This window comes from Perca fluviatilis, chromosome 21, assembly GCF_010015445.1.
Source record: "Perca fluviatilis chromosome 21, GENO_Pfluv_1.0, whole genome shotgun sequence".
NCBI lineage: Eukaryota > Metazoa > Chordata > Actinopteri > Perciformes > Percidae > Perca > Perca fluviatilis.
Genome location: NC_053132.1, coordinates 15,542,602 through 15,560,330, shown reverse-complemented (window position 1 = coordinate 15,560,330; position 17,729 = coordinate 15,542,602). Strand labels below are relative to the sequence as shown.

The 17,729-nt window shown below is 39.2% G+C and overlaps 1 protein-coding gene across 1 annotated transcript in view; it reads left to right on the top strand.

The window, feature by feature from the left end:
- Positions 1 to 3,324: 3,324 nt before the first annotated feature.
- The window catches only part of LOC120551617 (protocadherin-15-like), a 196,036-nt gene continuing 181,631 nt past the window's right edge, over positions 3,325 to 17,729 (top strand). Inside the window, exon 1 of the mRNA XM_039789112.1 lies at positions 3,325 to 3,762. The gene's annotated coding sequence lies outside the window, so the exon portion shown is untranslated. The remainder of the gene's footprint in view (positions 3,763 to 17,729) is intronic.

Below are 17,729 nucleotides of genomic sequence, written 5' to 3'. Positions count from 1 at the left end.
AGAACTCCTGGGATCCATAATGTCACCTCCTTACACCAAAACAATATCGTGCCAAGCCTTTTCACGACTGATGATAAACTACATCTACCTATCTTTTAGATTGTATTAGCAATATAGCTAAATGGATGTGAAAGACTTGACTCATTACGAATATGAATACGAAAGACTTTATTGGATTACACTTTACCTGAAGTTTTCTACATAAGAGTGACATGACACTGTCATGAACGTGTCATAGAATATTATAAACAAGTCAAAAATGTTTATGACATAACGCTTCTTTTAGTAAGTGTCATTTGGTTTTGTCATGGTTATGGTTATGGTTAGGGTTCATGTATCATGACTGTGTCATGACAGTGTCATTTGAGTGTCATGTGTTCATGACAGCGTCATGTCACTCTTATGTAGAAAACTTCCAAGTAAAGTGTTACCCTTTATTGTCCACACCCCCACCCTCCACCTTGAGCCCCCCCCCTCTCCTCCTCAATAGCTACAGATACAGAAATGGCACATCCTAAGGAAAGCTCATTGTGGGACTGGCTCTAGTGGCTGTAATTCTGCACCAAGTCTGAATTTCGGGAAAGAGACTTCAGATACAGTATTAGGGGACCACTAAGGTCTATATAAATTCATCCAAAGAGCACCATGTCATGGGACCTTTAATAAAAAGTGACTTTACAAAGGTTACATTTACAAAAGTAAATAAGTAAATAAATAGATAAATATAGCCTTCTAAAAATGCTTGCTGTGCATAAAACCTGCGTAGCCTATTTCTATTGCTATCTTGATCTATTTTAAGTGCCAATATAGTAGTATGGGAAAGTACAATGGCTCACAAAATAACTAACCCTTTGCAATTGCCTAGAAAGTAATCTTCTTTCAAAACAAACAGTGACGAGATCAGCAGGCTGAGAGAACTCTTTATGATACAAAGATAGTGAAAGCTCCAGAGCAGGATTACACAAAAGTTTTCTAAAGAGACTTTAGAGATTCATTAATACACTCTGATAATGTATAATCAACTTTTTACAGAGTCTTTGCAGGAGTTCAGTTTTGCCACTTAAATCTACATATTCAAAGTAGTTTTTTTTTGAGTGCTGGCTGTGATGCTTCTTCAGCCAGCGTGTATTCTGCATCTCCCCCTGTGCCAATAGACTCATTACAACGTTCCAATTATTTGTAGGAACAACCTATTTTCATAGGCTACAATTTAGGGAGTTATGTTACTTTTATTCAGAATGATTAGTCAAAAAGTTTAGCAATAAATGTAGAATTATATGTATGTTGTTTCCCTCCTGAGTTTCTGTGTGGGGGGTTGTTTCTGTGTTCAAAGACATGCAAGTTGGGGGAATTGGGGGATTAAATTGTAAAAAGTTGTACAATATAATATGCAGTTGAGTGGTGAAAAGTAAGTATGTTTATTCAAGCACTGTACGTAAAGGGGCTTCCCCATTTTACACATCTTAAATCTGAGAAATTCACTTGAGTCGTGTTGGCTGGTGCTAAAGACTACAAGTTTGAAAAGTAAAAATAATGATCTGGGGGTTTAGAATTAGAAAGAAGTGAAGCTACCAGACCTCTGTTTATCCTGCTTCTCATCCCTGCTTGAGGCTAGCAGCTCGAGGCTACGTTATCAGCCACTAGCATAACACACCTGAATTTCTGACCAAACTGTCAGCGGTAATATTGCATTGTGGGTAATGTAGGTGCCCGGTTTTACAAGGAAAAAAATGCATGGAATTTCAAAATAAAGATGGTATCTCTTAGCCTAGAAATTTAGATGCACCCTAGCGGCTGCAAAATTATTTTGCAGCCAGGGGGGGGTCTATAGGCACTCTCCATTGACTTGCGAGCTGGAAAAACCAAACTCTAGTCAGGCCAATCACATCGTGTATAGAGTCGGTGGGCGGGATTATGGCTGCTACTGCTGGGAACAGCGGTCTTCTGGAAGACTTGGAGTTAAGGTTTTCTATGAGAAAAGAACAAAGAACGGCACAGAAATCATTCTTAAAAAGGAAGATTTGTTGTGTTTTGCCGACCAGATACGGCAAAAGTTTAATCTGTCAACTAGCTTCTCTTCCTTCTTCGTTGCTCTGCTTGGTTGTAGCGCTATCCAATTACATGGAGAGTGAATTTGAAAGACAACCGTTTATCCCGCCCCTCGGATTGAGCCCTGTCAATGGTGAGTTCCCAGACCCAACATCTTGATGTGGGTCTGGCTTGTCAGGCTATGTATCTCTGGTTCTGCTTCAAGAATGTTGTAGGAATGTAATGCTAAATTGGTAGAGTAATCTTTCAAGTATTTTTATTTTTTTTTTACCTAGGATATATTTTCATTTTCTGCTACTGAAATATGATGATGCTATATATTTAACTACTCAACAGTGTATAAAGTAGGCCTAGGAAACTTTAGCTCAACCTCCACATGATATAACATCTAAAATGCTACTTAACACAGTATGACATCAGTAATAATAAATTAATATTTATATAATAAAACACACCAAAAGAGTCTGTTCAGCATGATAAGTAGAATTTGCTAATTATACTTATGTACTTTTACTCAACTAAAGTTTAAAATTCGGGACTTTTACTTATAGTGGGTTTTTTTATATTCTTCACTTTGACTTCACTGTTTTATTGCTGATGGGTGACTTCTCTTGGTAGTATACCTTACAAGAACTTGCGATGTGGAATAAGCATACAGGAGCAATTAATCCTAAATAAATAGGGCTTCTTTAAATCCAGGTGTTAATTGCACGGTGTCACCTCATCATCTCCTGTATTTTCACAGTGGCCAACAACGTCTCGCCTGGTCGTGCAACATACTGCAAGGTCCGCCCTTTTGCTACTGTATGGTCACCTGTAGCAACAACAAGGACAATATACTGTGAGATAATCAGGCAAAGAAAACATGTCGCTGTTTAATTTAAGGGAAGATATGTGAAAATATTCTGTCTTCGATGGTAGGCTACTAACTTTTTTAGTGTGGGTGGATACTGACGAGTTAACATTTGATGAGTTACCTAACAGTGCTCCCATACTTCCCTCTCCGCCATGGGGAGCAAAGACCAGAGCAGAGCAACCACCCGGTAATCTCTGCGCCTTTTGCCGTGGACATAATTAGATTACGGTGGAGCACCGATCACTGCTGACGCTTGCTGCTCCTGCGGTAAATGCGCGACTACCTTCCGAAAAAAACCTCCCTTTCTGACTGCGCATCGCCTCTCTTTTTTTTTTTTTTTTTTTTGTGCCTCTCTCTCTCCAGCTAATGTCGTTAGGTCTCTCTGTCTCCTCCTCCCCCTCTGTCTCTCTCTATCTGGTTGTGAACGCAAGGGGGAATACTAGAGGAGATATACTGTTACTTTGTCTCTCTCCTACAGAGCTCGTAGTTACCTTGTAAGTCCCACACGGGAGACTTAAAGTAAAAGAATAGACTAGACTAGAGGAGAAGGAGACAATTTTTCACTGCACAAAAGCCATTGTCCTTTGTGTGTGTGTGCGTGTGTGTGTGTGTGTGTGTGTGTGTGAGTGTGTGACTTGATAATAAACTCATTTTTTTCTCGTCTTGAAGGCGCGGACAGCGACATTTTTCCCTCCCTAAAAAAAGAAAAGAAAAGTGGAGTCGGGTGGATGAGTTGTGTGGATGTTATTTCCTGGATCTTCTCCTCGGGCTGTGTCTTACCGCGGTCCAGAGACTGCAACAGTGTGTGGAAAAGTAGATTTGTATGTTAAACAGATGGCTTCAACGAGGATAACGCGGTAAGTCGTACAATGTGAACCTGTATGCTTTAATGAAACCTCTAGTCTGACTTATAGTATGCCTGTCTTACTCGGTGTTTACTGACCTAAAGGCACCCTTTCTATTGCATTTATATTCTCTTGTTATGGTTGTATTATTCCTTCACTCTTGCTAGAATGTTATGGGGATACACATTTCTCTAGCTTTTGGTAGAAATTAAGATGTTTTGCATGTGCTCCTGTTACTAATATATATATATATATATATATATATATATATATATATATATATATATATATATATATATATATATATATATATATTTATAAATTATTTTATAGGGAAGGCTACAGCTGCTGACACATTGATAAACTCGCTTTCTACGTTATAGTACCGACTAGTAGTTTGAACAGTTGGAGCTGAGAATTCGCTGTCCGTGGTGCTGAAACAGCCCGAGAAGGATTATTGGTGCTTGTTTGCTAAACTGACGACAACTCAGCAAATTCCTATTCAACACGCTGCTTTATATTATCTCAGATCTCCTCGAGCTATTGTTTATCAGTGATGGACAGGCAGTGATCCTATATAAAGGTTGCACTATCCTGGATTCACCTCAGGGTATACCCCGCAGTTAATATTGGATTTTTTAAAGTGATATCAAGGCGGATTAAATGAGTTAAATTGCATTTCTTGGGGTGGTTAAAATCCATTATGTATATAAAATAAGTATTGTTTTGTAATTGACCCCTGTGATTGATTCCCTATCTTCTTTGAAATACCAAGAGTGTATGTAGTAGCCTATGATTTCAACAAGTAGACAGTGGAAGCGCTTATGAGCTGCCACACTAACAGAATATGTGGTGTGTCTCAGTGGTCCCGTCAAAAGCAGGTTACCTTACAGCAGCCTGTGTGTCTTGGATTATAAAGAGAGAGAGAGAGAGAGAGAGAGTCATCCGATTACTTTAAATTAGGGGCAAGCTGTCCCCTCCTCAAGAGAGAGAGCAGATAGTGAGGGGAGAAAGTCAAAGGTGAAGAGATGGGGTTGAAGGGAATTAGGTGTAACGGTTGTTTTTTGTTGTTCTTATTGATGATTGTGATGCTTTTTTTAAATACCTGTATTATGAGCAATATCCTGCTCTGAGTGTCAACATATGAGCCCTTGTATAATGTGAAGCTTTGCTCAGTCATGTGTGAAAGTGGCTAGTACACACAGATAGAGCTATTAGTGCTAAATTACCAGCATTGACTACATATTGCTGCTGTGTCGGTGTGTTATGATGAAGCAGAGAGAGGCTGCAATAGAGTCTTCAATATCCATTGGGTTATGTGCCTTTCTACCTGTGTGTGTGGGATTGGGTGGGATTGTGTGCAAGTTCTTGTGTATGTACGCAGGGGCATGTGTGTGTGTGTGTGTGTGTGTGTGTGTGTGTGTGTGTGTGTGTGTGTGTGTGTGTGTGTGTGTGTGTGTGTGTGTGTGTGTGTGTGTGTGTGTGTGTGTGTGTGTGTGTGAAGAGGGGTCAGACAGACAGAATGTGTTTCTTGAACCTGGGACCTGTCTGCTCGTCACCATGTCAAATCCTGTTAGTCACGCAGGATGACAGAAGCACCAGGACTTCGATTTAAATAACTGCTGCTAAGTCCTCGCTGTTTGAATGGGAGATTGTCTGTGAAGTGATGTATTCATGTATTTGGTTGGATTGTCAGTTAGTTATTAGTGAAGAAAAATTATGATTTACGATCCTTCAATAAAAAAAAAGCCCCTTTCTTACTTTGCTTCTTTACCTGATCTTGGGAAAATACTTTATGGTTTAACAAAAGAATATTTTAGGATTTTCTTGTCAGAACACTGATATGTAATACTCCTTCATGTTAGCTACTTTTTGACCCTTGCACTGACTGTACAAATCCTTTGATAATATAACCAAAAATGCCAATTACAGTGAATGACCAAAACATATCATTTTTAACATAGGTCTTGGCATTTTGTCTTACAGGCAGTCATGCACTGACTAAAAGGGTTTCCTTGGTTCTCAAAGTACTTCCTTGACTCTATATTTAGCTAATTCCATAGCATTGACTACACTTGTTAGTGCCGTTTGCTCTAAAACAGAACAAATCATCTCTTCTGAAATTCCTGGGATGCACATGTAAAGTGTGTAGTTTCAAAGTAAACTGGATTACAAGCGATGAGTATATTGTGATTTAACACACAAGAAGAATCAAAAGTGAGCATTGCAGAGAGTTGTTTGCAATAATTTTGAGGGGTTATTATGTTACTGTAAATGTGGCAAAAATACATGTATGCTTTTATTGCGGTGGTTCTCAATCTGGGTCCTACAGAGTCAAAGCCCTGCTAGTCTTCATTTTAATCATCTGCTTATTGAATGATATACATATGTGATGCTAAATTGACTAAGTGGCTGGGTAAACGCTAATTGGGGTCTCAAGGTTCGAAATTAGGAACCACTGCTTTAGCCATACTACTACTAGATGCTTCTTTTGACTTTTATTTTGAAATTAATACAAGACTTTTAATATTGTAAGGACATCGGAGTGACTCCTTGTGGCTTTAAATTTTGTTTCTCTGCAGCATAATAGTGTATATGTATATAGAAAATTACCATTAGACCAACCCAAGCTATTACAAATGCATGGAAATGTCAAGAATTTCAGTCTGCTGTTAGAAAATCAATACAAAAGATGTCATATGGTACCAAGATGAATTTCATATTAAGATGCAATAGAAAACGTGCTAGACACAAATGAATCTGAAGAATATGAACGTGTACAGTACATCTATCCTGGGTAGTCAGATACAAGCCAACGAATGCTGCTTGCTAAAATCATTGCTGTCAGATGTGTTCATTGTTGAAATAAAATAATTTGTAGCTTCTGCTTAAAGTTATGCTACACCAATGGTAGAGTATTATTTTATAAATATAGGCTGTGTCGACTGATTTTTCTTATTACAACTACAGTGAGAGTGTAGTGCTGTTGTTTCTTCACTGGGGCCAAACAGGGCCAGAGCTTACTGACTAACCTGGTTTCCACAGAGCTTGGCGTGGCTGGTAGAGCCCTACTCAGATTTCATTACAATCACCTGAGGCGGCCCTGACAATGGTACACATTTGAATATACTTTCTTTCACCCCTGGCAGTTAACACTCAATTGTTTTTATTAACGCCTCAGCCATGGTGTTGATTTGATAAAAGCCTTATCATAGACAATTGTTTGATCTTGCATGACCTTATGTATATAGCGATATTCTGGAGTTTGACAAAACATTTTTGTTTGTTTTTTAAGATGGGAAGGTGAGCCTGCATAGCCTCAGAATGTTCTCAATTATCAGAATGCACATAACATATTTTGTAAAAAGTCCTGTGTCTATGATTAGTCATGTAAAAGGAAAAGGCTGCTTTGTTGGATTATTTCTTTGTTTGGTTTTTATTTAAAGGTTTTAATTTCATGGGACCTTTAATTAGCTATGGTTGACATAGATTTGGTGATGATGGAATAATTAAGCAATGACCTTAATTAAAATGTTGTATCTGACTCACAACTCTCCTCAACCTATATGCTAATTATTACACAAATGCATCAATCAAATGACAGCAATAACTCACTTAGATACAAACAATACTTAATAATTTGGTGATGTTGTAATAGTTTATTTCCAAACATGCAGACTGTTTTGGGGGTGGTTTTGTTTTAACCAAATCAACAATGCTACCACATTATTGAAAGTCAAGTCCAGCGCACCTCTTCTTTAATTTTAACAACAGATCCCTCTATACTCACTACAGATTTAAAGCCCTCATTTACAGTAGCTTTATTCACATTTACTTACTTTGCACCTGTGTATCTGCCCTCTCTCTGTATTTGGTCTCTTCCTCCCAGTGGCCACAGTACCTATTAGAAAGATGTCGTATTGAATTAGCCACACTCATGTGAGCACGGCTAACTATTCTTACTTCTGACAGATTGCAGGCTATGGCTGAGTTCTTCCATTTCTATCTAAGGGTAGAAGTGGACGGTGTAATCCTCCTAGGTATTGGCCAATTCTCTGTGTATATCATGAGCATATGTTCTCTATCTGATCTTATTCTTCTTATGAGGATTTTTGCAAATGTACAGTACGGCCCAACTCCTATGCATTTATAATGTAGGGGGAAAAACTTTTCCCATCTACAAACTAATGATTTTTTTGAATACACCCCCAGATAATAAGGGCTTGTAATTTTGTTCTTTTTATTCAACTAAACTCATAAGTTAGAATTTTGAACTTCTTTTAAAACTTACCAGACAGTGTTGTTGTATCTCTGCTGGGAGTTACTGTATAGCTTTGGCTTAATGCTCACAAGAAGCTGTCATAGACATGGCTTATTAGTTAGTCAGGCCTCTGTGAACAACATTAGCTGCTTACTAACTAAAAACATACTCTGTGGGTTTATGAACGTAGTTGAAGTCGGATGAAAGAACGTGGTGAAAATTAAATGTGTGATTTTTCAGGTTGTTTAAGCCTCCTTTCCCATAAAACACATGAGGAACTACTTATATTTGAGGTAACTTATTTGACACAAACAATAGGCCTACTATCCTTTTATTTGTGAATTGTCAACATAGCTGTTTAAGATTTCAACTGATTAAGGATCCTCCTCTTCCTACAGAGCAACAAGGATCAATAGGTGTGTGTCATCCTAGCGTTGCGCTACCTGTGTAGATAATGGAAAAAGTGAGATGAGGGGGGAGATGCTTGCTAGTTATCCCAGTGGTATTGGTGAAATTAAGACTACATTTACAGTAAATGTTGTTCCAAAGAAAATGTTGCTCTTTAACATTGACTTTTTCTCATTATTAAACATGTTAGATGTTTTTGATATCCAATATTTTGCTTTATGACCAAAAACCTACTTTACCTTTAACAACTGCGACCTTTCCTCTGTTTCACAGTTCCACCTGAAGCACCATAACATCGTTCCTTTTTCATTTCGCCATGTTTAAGTTGTGCTTCTATTGGCCAAATACACAGACGTTGTGGAAGGCTAAATTCTAACATGCTGGTCTTTCTGTCGGGACATCGCAAATACTACGACACACTTCACGGGATGAAACAATCTATTGTCGCGCCCTACGGCCATTGTTGTTTCCGACCTGATGCCCAACGGCTTGTGGGTCGGGATATAATCAATCTGATATTGTGTAGTCTGAACCGAGCATTACATTACGCTGCAAATGCTGTTTCAAAGGATACAATTCCGGTAGAGAAATACTATTTATTAATTTCATTTTTGTGGTCTAAAAGTATTAATAGCAGCTATAAACTTTGTCTCAAATTTCAATGTGAAGACAATGCGACACTGTACAAGAGGCGCTCATAGTGATGAACGTACAGAGAATTATCGCCCGAATATGCAGCTCTCCTCGGCTTTACAGTGCATATATTTGCTTTATTCTGAGGTATTCCGTTCACACTGGGTGAAGTTTTGAATGACTTTGTCTGTTATGGTCTAACTTCAATGCTGGAATGTTTATCCTCATTGACATTTTGTCCGAGTTTGTTGGTTGCGGTGCCAGGTGCTGTTTTGAATGCTTCTGTGTGAGAGGGATTGAGTTTACATTCAACAATACACCCAAGTTAATTGTTCCTAACAAGATTATCTGCCTCCTGGCCAAAACACTGCCTGGAATCTGCATATCTGGCAACTCAGGAAGGAGAAACAAAGAGGCCAATTAGCAAGAGCTGCCTAACTTATTTTCTTTGTGACCATATTTTTATTCTGTGTATTACTTGTAAAGGGCCTTAGAAATTTTATTAAATTGTTCACAGTGAGTAACCTCTTTATATAATTCCAAAAGGCAAATTTAAGAACAAATAATAAAGGAAGCAAACACAAAAGTAAAGAAAGTAAATTCAATTTAAGTTATTTTTTTAGTATGCTTACTTACAACATGAACTCAATAACACGCTAACTTTCAAATTAATACCTATATCTTCATTCCTCTAGACCTGTAGTTTCTCAAACTGGGTCGAAAATTAGATTTGGTTATTTGTGATGGAGAAGGAAGAGTACAAGGAGAAGTTTACTAGTGTGACCGAGTCCCAGGATGAGATTAAATGAACTCAATTTTAATCCTGTGTGGTAAAAGTTCTGAGAACCCCTTGCCCCAATTTAATACCCTAAGTAGCGTTCTATCTGATCAGGGGCCCCTAAACCTATTTAGTCCTGGACCCGAATAAGAAAGACTTAGTCAGTGAGCCTTAGACATATTACAACATGTTACTGTTTTGCCATCGAGATTCACCATCTCCACTGTGGATGCTTACTCCTAATTTGACATTTTGAAGTAATGATAACATGGCCAACAACAGTTGGTGCAGTGGCAATCTCTTTAGTTTGGCTGGGAATTTGAAACTGGGACACAACCAATGGGCAATGAGATAATGAAGTAGCAGGCTTTCACCATGTTGCAGCCACCTTAGACAAGACTTATTTTGCCACCATTCTGGAAACAGTCAACACAGCTGCCGTGGTTATTTAGGATCAGAAATGTGTTATTTTACAAGTGATGATGGTGTGTTACAGGGTGCATGAATAATGGCTTTCATTGCTCTGTATGTCAGGAGCAAAAGACATTTTATTGTAACTGGGTTGTGTTAATTAACTGTCAGATGAACAGCATTTTGAGGACACAGGAATATAAGAATACATGTATTGATATATTCCAGTAAATAGTAACACAAAATGGCCCACACACATGCAGGCCACATACAGTACAAGACCAAACATAACCAAGTACCTGGTTAAGTTAAATCGAGTTCAGCTTCATTGAACAATAATATATTTAGTTCTCTTACTGTACTTCTCATATTTAGTTCGTATTCAGTAATGCTTATAGTTTGTGTTTTGCTGTATTTGGTTTCTCTGAGATTTCTGCTTCCACTTTAATATGATGGAGGTTATTAGAACGTCACTATTGGTGCTTAAATTTTAAATAAGTTACATTTAAAGTTGCTCTAACCAGTATTTTGATACAAACAATAGGTCAAATGACTACATGTCACGTGAAAGGATGCTAGTAGTGACAAACCCACAGCTTAGTTTCTACTCTGCAGTTCTGTTCTTGACGTCAACTAATTGTTTTGGTTTTTCGGCAAGCTGCTGTTTTCATTCAAAAAGCTTTATAGGGGGCATATTATGCTTTTCTGTATTTTGTATCCGTATTTTCAACATATCCCTGTGAGCTGAAACATTCAGATTCCTAACTATTCTGAATGCTCCGGTTTCAACTGTTTTTTCTAAGTCTTACGCAACTCTAAGCCGGCCTGCTATGATTGGTCATCTGCTCCAAGCAGTGTTGCCAACTTAGCGACTTTGTCGCTAGATTTTGCAACTTTTCAGACCCCCTTAGTGACTTTTTTTCAAAAAAGCGACAAATTTGACAACTTTCTGTAGAAAAGACAGCGACTTTCTGTAGAAAAGTCACCAGTATTGTCCAGCAGCCCCTCCCCTCTCTCCTCATGTGCAGCAGCACTGCACACAGTGCGCAGGCAGGTAGAAAGGTGAGAAAGGACAGGGTGCGGGGGCCGGTGTAGGTACGGGAGAGCAGCGGGACGCGACGGGAGAAAGACGCCGCTGAGCTGGCCTGGCCCTGGGCAAGCCAGCCTTCTTTGAGAATTCTTTATCGATCTTTTTCTCTCCCTTTGTAGAATTTCTTTTTTTACTTCAAAGATAGGCTACCTAAGTAATAATTATGAGATAAAGTAACTTCTGTATTGAATTTGTGATTATGTGGCTAAAGATTTCTATTTCTTTCTATCTACCTTGCTGACACAACCACTAAGCTTTATGCAAATGATTGCTTAATGACGTCACAAATATGCAAACGGGCATATGGCGCCATCTAGCTACTTTTAGTGACTTTTGGAGCTGGTGCTAGCTACTTTCATTGGAAAAGAGTTGGCAACACTGGCTCCAAGTAGGCAGGACTGGAGTGTTTTTGTTTTTCTTAAGCCACTGCGGTGTTAACATTGTTGCATCTAACTACATGCTAACGGCTGTAAAATATGTCATCTTGGCTGCCAGTGTCGTTAAATTCTCCCCAATGCCGGGTAACATTACTCCTGAAACATTTTCTGTTTTTGTAGTATTTGGTTTAAAAAGCCTTTTATTTGTGATTTTGACTGTATAGCTTGCTGCTATATTCTATTAAATGTCCACTGCTAACTATAGTAGCTACATGGCTAACAGCAGTCAACAATGTCATCTGGGCAGCCAATGTTGTTAAAATCTCCCCAATTCTGTGTTGCATTACTGCTGAAACATGTCCGATTGTAGTGTTTGGTTCAGAAGCCTTTATCTGCCTTTTGCTACTAACTGTTAAGAAGCTACATGCTAATGCAACCTAGCTGTAATCTTGGCAATGCTGGTAATTTTTCCCCAAATTCCGGTCACTTTACTGCTGGGAAATGTCCGGTTGTGTAATATTTGGTGCAGTAGCTCCAGCTTCAAATAGCAGAACACAGAGTGGAGGCTCCGGAGTTTCCAGGAAGCATGCTGGCCCATCAGAGCAGACTGGGCTTTTCCGGGAGGGCGGCTTAAAGATGGGGACTGGCCATTTTTCCAACGCTCCATTATTTCCGACCTCTCAATAACCCCAAAAATTCCCTTTGCTCCTTCAGCCCACTAGTCCGACGTTCCGCTGGTGGCGAAATTACGAATCCCACTATGGCCATGCCAAGACCCGCCATACGAAGCAGCTCGATTGGTTGGGGTTAGACATTTGACCTTGAGTGGTTAAGGTTAGGATAGCCGATTGGTCAGGAGATAGGAGCTGTACAAATGGGATTACGTTACCTTGCGTAAGCATGGACCCCTGGCCAATAAATGCTATTGAAGGGCGGGTCTTGGCGTTGCCATAGTGGGATTCGTAATATCGCTTGTGGACGTCGGACTAGTGGGCTGTAGGACCAAAGGGAATTTTTCGGGTTATTGAGAGGTCGGAATTATGGAGCGTCGGAGAAATGACATAGCACCCTTAAAGAGACAGGCGATGCCACAGAGGTGCAGTAACCATGGGCAGTATGAGAAATATAAAGTGTTTTTTTTTAACATTAAAACATGTAAACATGTTCTAGTACAAACACAAAATGCAAGTATAATCCTGAAAATGCTATGTAATAGTTGCCCTTTAAAAAACTCACTGTAGCCTACCTTACCAGCACTAGACTAAGTTAGCAACTTGCTGGTGAACATAGCAAAGCTTTTAGCAGCTAAAGAGACAGATATTTCTCTCAGGAGAACAAAAAAAGTTTGACAGGTCCCCAGAAACACGACTCCAAATGAAAAGCTAATGTTGCTGTGTCTGCTTGATCTGCTAACACATGAGCCATCATCGGCTTTAAAAGGCCAGAATCTGTCAAATGTGTGGGGTTAGTTTTACCTTGTTGCATGTTGTCTGCCCCTAAGTGACCAAAAAATGTATTAATGCAGGTTTAAAGAATTCAACAGCAACATCTCTTTTCAGAACAGTAGAACAATCTCACAGTTCCTCTAGGTAATCCACAGAACATGCAGTTTATATAGGAACTACTGTATATTTAATTTTGTTTGTAATGATGGTGAACTGACTCTTTAAAGATTGTCTGTGGGCATTAACAATACTTTCTTCCTTACCTAAGGTAGCCAAGAAATCCTTATAATTAATCAAGTGTGCATCGCCTTCCCAGCTTAACTCTCCAATGTGCATCCCATGCTGCTTCAACTGAAGCAAAGCATCACATGTTAATAATATAAAGTATGTCTATCTATTAACGCTATATTATGTTATTTGTCTCATTATCTGTGCACACATTCACATAAACTGTATGTTAAGTCTGAATATCACAAAGAATTTGGTGCATTTGAAGCGATGATTGTGACCAGGAAGTCAGTGTGTCTGATTTAAGACCTGGAGATGCTCTGAGGCTGTAGTGTGATGAGACACTCCAGAGTGGAAGGCACTTACACTCACACGTAACTGTCAGCAGAAATTTCCATTATAGGTGGCGTAAACAAAAAGAAAAAAAGTGTTATGTGAGTCAGTGTTTTGTGTGTGAGAGAATTTATTGTTTTATTTCGAGAGATGGACGATGCAATTGTTTGTGACAATGGAAGAGTATTTGTGCGTCAAAGGAGACTGTGTGTGTTGGTGGCCACATGCTAAGCAACAGAAGGTTGTCAGTGTTAAGTCTCGCCTCTGGCTCGGTGTGTGTTTGTGTGTGGGGATATATGTGTGTGTGTGAGGCAGGGAGAGAAGGAGGGAGATTACAGGGGCTATTGCCAACTTCAAAGTGTCTACTGGTGTTGTGCCAGGTCAGCATGTTTACACAGGGGAATTGGTGTTGGGACACACACACGCACACTCCTTGTACATGCACATGTGTAGACACACCTTATCTCCTGTTCTGGCTCCCGAACATACTCACACATAACACGCACACCGCCCAGAGTGCATTGGTCTTATCAGTGGTCCCACTGAGTTAGGGGAGGCATTTAATCAGGGTCAACGCACAGCTCTTGGCATCAAACTGATTCCACCATCTCTCTCTCTTGTCTCTCTGTCTCTCTGTCTCTCTGTCTCTCTCTCTCTCTCTCTCTCTTCCTCCCTGTCTTCCTTTCACTCACTATCCCTAGCAGTCTGGTTGGCTAAATATTTCTCAGCAACAAAATTTTGTTCCAGAAAAGTTAAAACTGGATCACTGGAGGCTTGGAATAGTCACACTAGATTTACTAACTTTCTCAGGTACTTTTAGGAAAGATTGTACAAGTCTAGCCAGCTCTGCAACATGCTGGACTTTCCTACTGCCCAGTAGCTTTTAAACTTGCTGCTTTTCCCTTTTATGGTAAACTAAGTGGTAGTTGCCTATATGTTTCCACTCTCATGGAAACATACTGTATACTCTCTACACATACCACTCTCATATTTGTCTATTAAGACAACAGCCAGTAGCTGGCTAGCTCAGCTTAGCATGGTCTTTGCCAGACCATCCTCCATAGCGCTGCGGAGGAGGGTCTGGCTAGTCCACACAGCATTCCCGGGATGGGAGATAAACATGCTCTGGTTTATTGGCATATCTTTAAATCAATCAAAAATGTCATGGGCGGTGCTAAGCACCGGCAGCAGGTCCGGTGTCGCTGCAAAATAGCCTCTGGAAGGAACTTGTGTAAATTCAAAGGTTGTTTTAGTTGTGTAACAGAAAACTCAGATTGGACAGATAGTCTAGCTAGCTGTCTGGATTTATCCTGCAGAGATCTGAGGAGCAGTTAACCATAGTCCTCATAAATCGACCAGAGTTTAAAATTCCAACACAAAATAAGCAGAAGGTACCGGACATCCGGCCGAAAAAACTGAAATCCGGCGGAATTTCCGGCGGCAATGGAGCAATACTGGAAGTGGAACGTCGTGGATATAAACTAACCTGGATCAAGCTGCAACCTCCCGTGCTGAAAAATTAAGCCAATGCAGAAGTGCCAAAAAGTAAGCACTTGAGGCTGGCTCCAAAAGGGAGTCAATCCCCATAGACCCCCATGTTAAAATGCCCAACTGTACAGCAGAATGGTACGGTTTTACCACTACGTCCATATTTTATACAGTCTATCACCTGGACTTGTCCAAATCTTACACAACCGCCCACCAGCACCTCTAAAGCGCAATCGTTTTTCATTTCTTTCATCTGTGCAAAAACCGAAGTGCAAAAACAACAGTTGCAGATTTTATGCTAAGCTAACCAGCTACTGCTGTAGCCTTAAAACATACAAAACATGGTTAAATGGATCCAACCACAGAGAAATCCATACATAAATAACCACACAAATGTATTATGGCAACATATGTTGGCTCAATGATATTATTGGTTCATAAAATGTAGGTTTGTAAAGCATTTCAATTTATCACAGTACAATGTTAAAAAGCAAATGTTGTGCATACGGTCAAACCAAGTGGTGTTATATAAACTCAGCAGCTCTTTTTTGCTAAAATAAGATTAGCCTAACTTATTTATTATTAATAGCTCAGAGATGCAACTTTTAAATATATAATATGTGGTAACACATGAGGATCAAAGTTGATAGGGGAGGCTATTTTAAAAAGCACTACATAATAACAATGATTCATCAAAAGTCCATTGTGGTTACGATGTATAAAATGTGGGACATGATAACCTGGTCCTGCCAGAGATCCTGTATTTTATGTTATTTATTTATATAATTTATCCTCTGTTCTTCCAGGGAGTCCTGGTCACGATGGCAGCATTAGTACTTTCACATAAAAAACAAGATTTTAGGTTTAGACTAGTACTTTGTTTGATGTGGCAGTGCAGAGCTTCTGTGTTATAAATGTATTTTATCAATTTAAGGTGAAACCAGCATGTAAACCCACAATAAGTACAGTACTAAAAGTAAAAGTAACATGGACAATGGAACAAAAACTACTCCAAAGCATAAGTAATCCGTACAGCAGCACAGACACAGAGCTTAGGTGGGAATAGTGTGGATTTCCTGCACGTATTGAGGTTGAAGATTTTTTCGGGTCACTAAACAACCTTTTGGGGGTGAAAGATAAAGCTTAGAGCCCACTTATGAGACTTATCCCTTCCTTGCGGGAAAAGTGTTTAAGTCCACTTTAGATGTCAGTTATTGTGACTTGAATGTTCACCTTTTTTGTTTTAAAAACCAGACAGCGTTTCCCCAACATAGACGTGAAACAACTTTTAAAGAAGCTGTGCAGTTTGTACATTGTGTAGTTTTTAGCCAAACTTTACAACTATTTGATGGTATGAAATTATGTAGACGTGATAGAGTGTAGTGCTAATTAGCAAATGTTAGCTTGCTAAAATGCTAAACTAAGATGGTTAACATAGTAAATATGATATACCTGCTAAACATCAGCATGTGTTAGCTTTATTATTCTGAGCATCCAGCAACAGCCTGACTTAGTCTTGTCATTTAAAATCAACATTGGCAGAAGTTTCTCACATCCTAGATCAAAGATACCTTTTAAGGATGTTAATTAGCTTTACATATGTAAGGAGTAGCTCTAACTGGAACTCTCTTTTCTTGCACGAGATATGCCACAACTGTACATCAAACTGAATCTTAGACAAGCACCCTAGTGGTGTGTGAGATAAGGACATAGTAGATATTTTTTTTTTTTTAGGGCAGTAAGAACTTAACTTGATGTAGAAGAAATCTTTCTACTTGATGTAGGCCTATGTCGGTGAAAAGTGTGGGATTTGAAAAGATTAACATGAGGACCAGACAGAGAGGCTTAAAAGGAAATTGAAAACACAACAATCCCTTATGTTATGCCACTTCTTCATCATATTCCCTCCTCTCCATTTTCTCTTGTTCTCCATGCTGTCTTCCTTGCACTCGGTCTTCTGCCCTCTGTGTTTTCGCTTTCTCCCTTCACAGAACGTAAAACCACTACTAATCAAAGAAAGACAACTTTACGACCAATTATTTTCACTCCTTCATCAATTATTCTCCCAGTATGTTCTCTCCCTTTCCATTCTTCAGTATCCCCACTGTCATTAATATTTAACAAAGCTGTCAGTTTTGAAGTGTTTTGAAGAGGGCAAGAGTTTCTCTGTTGCTATTCCTTAGAATGCCCATGAACTTTATGAAGCAGGTTTAAATCAGAGAGGCGATATATCAGTCTGACTCTAGTCTAAATATGTGTTTAGTTGTTAGTTCATCCTATATATTTATCACATTTGTCGGTAATGTTCTGAAACAGCAGCACCTTTGCATTGTTGTTGATAACTTGTTTGCCATGAGAGAAAAATATCCCCAAATGTATACGATAAAAGCAAATTTGTGTGACCAAATCATAAATACATGCATTTGTTGACTGATTTATCAACCCCGTTTTTGGTTTATCAAATCATGATTGAAGTCTTGAAAGAGGAGCTGTGTGTACCAGCCGTGTGCGTGCCGATCCTGCAGTG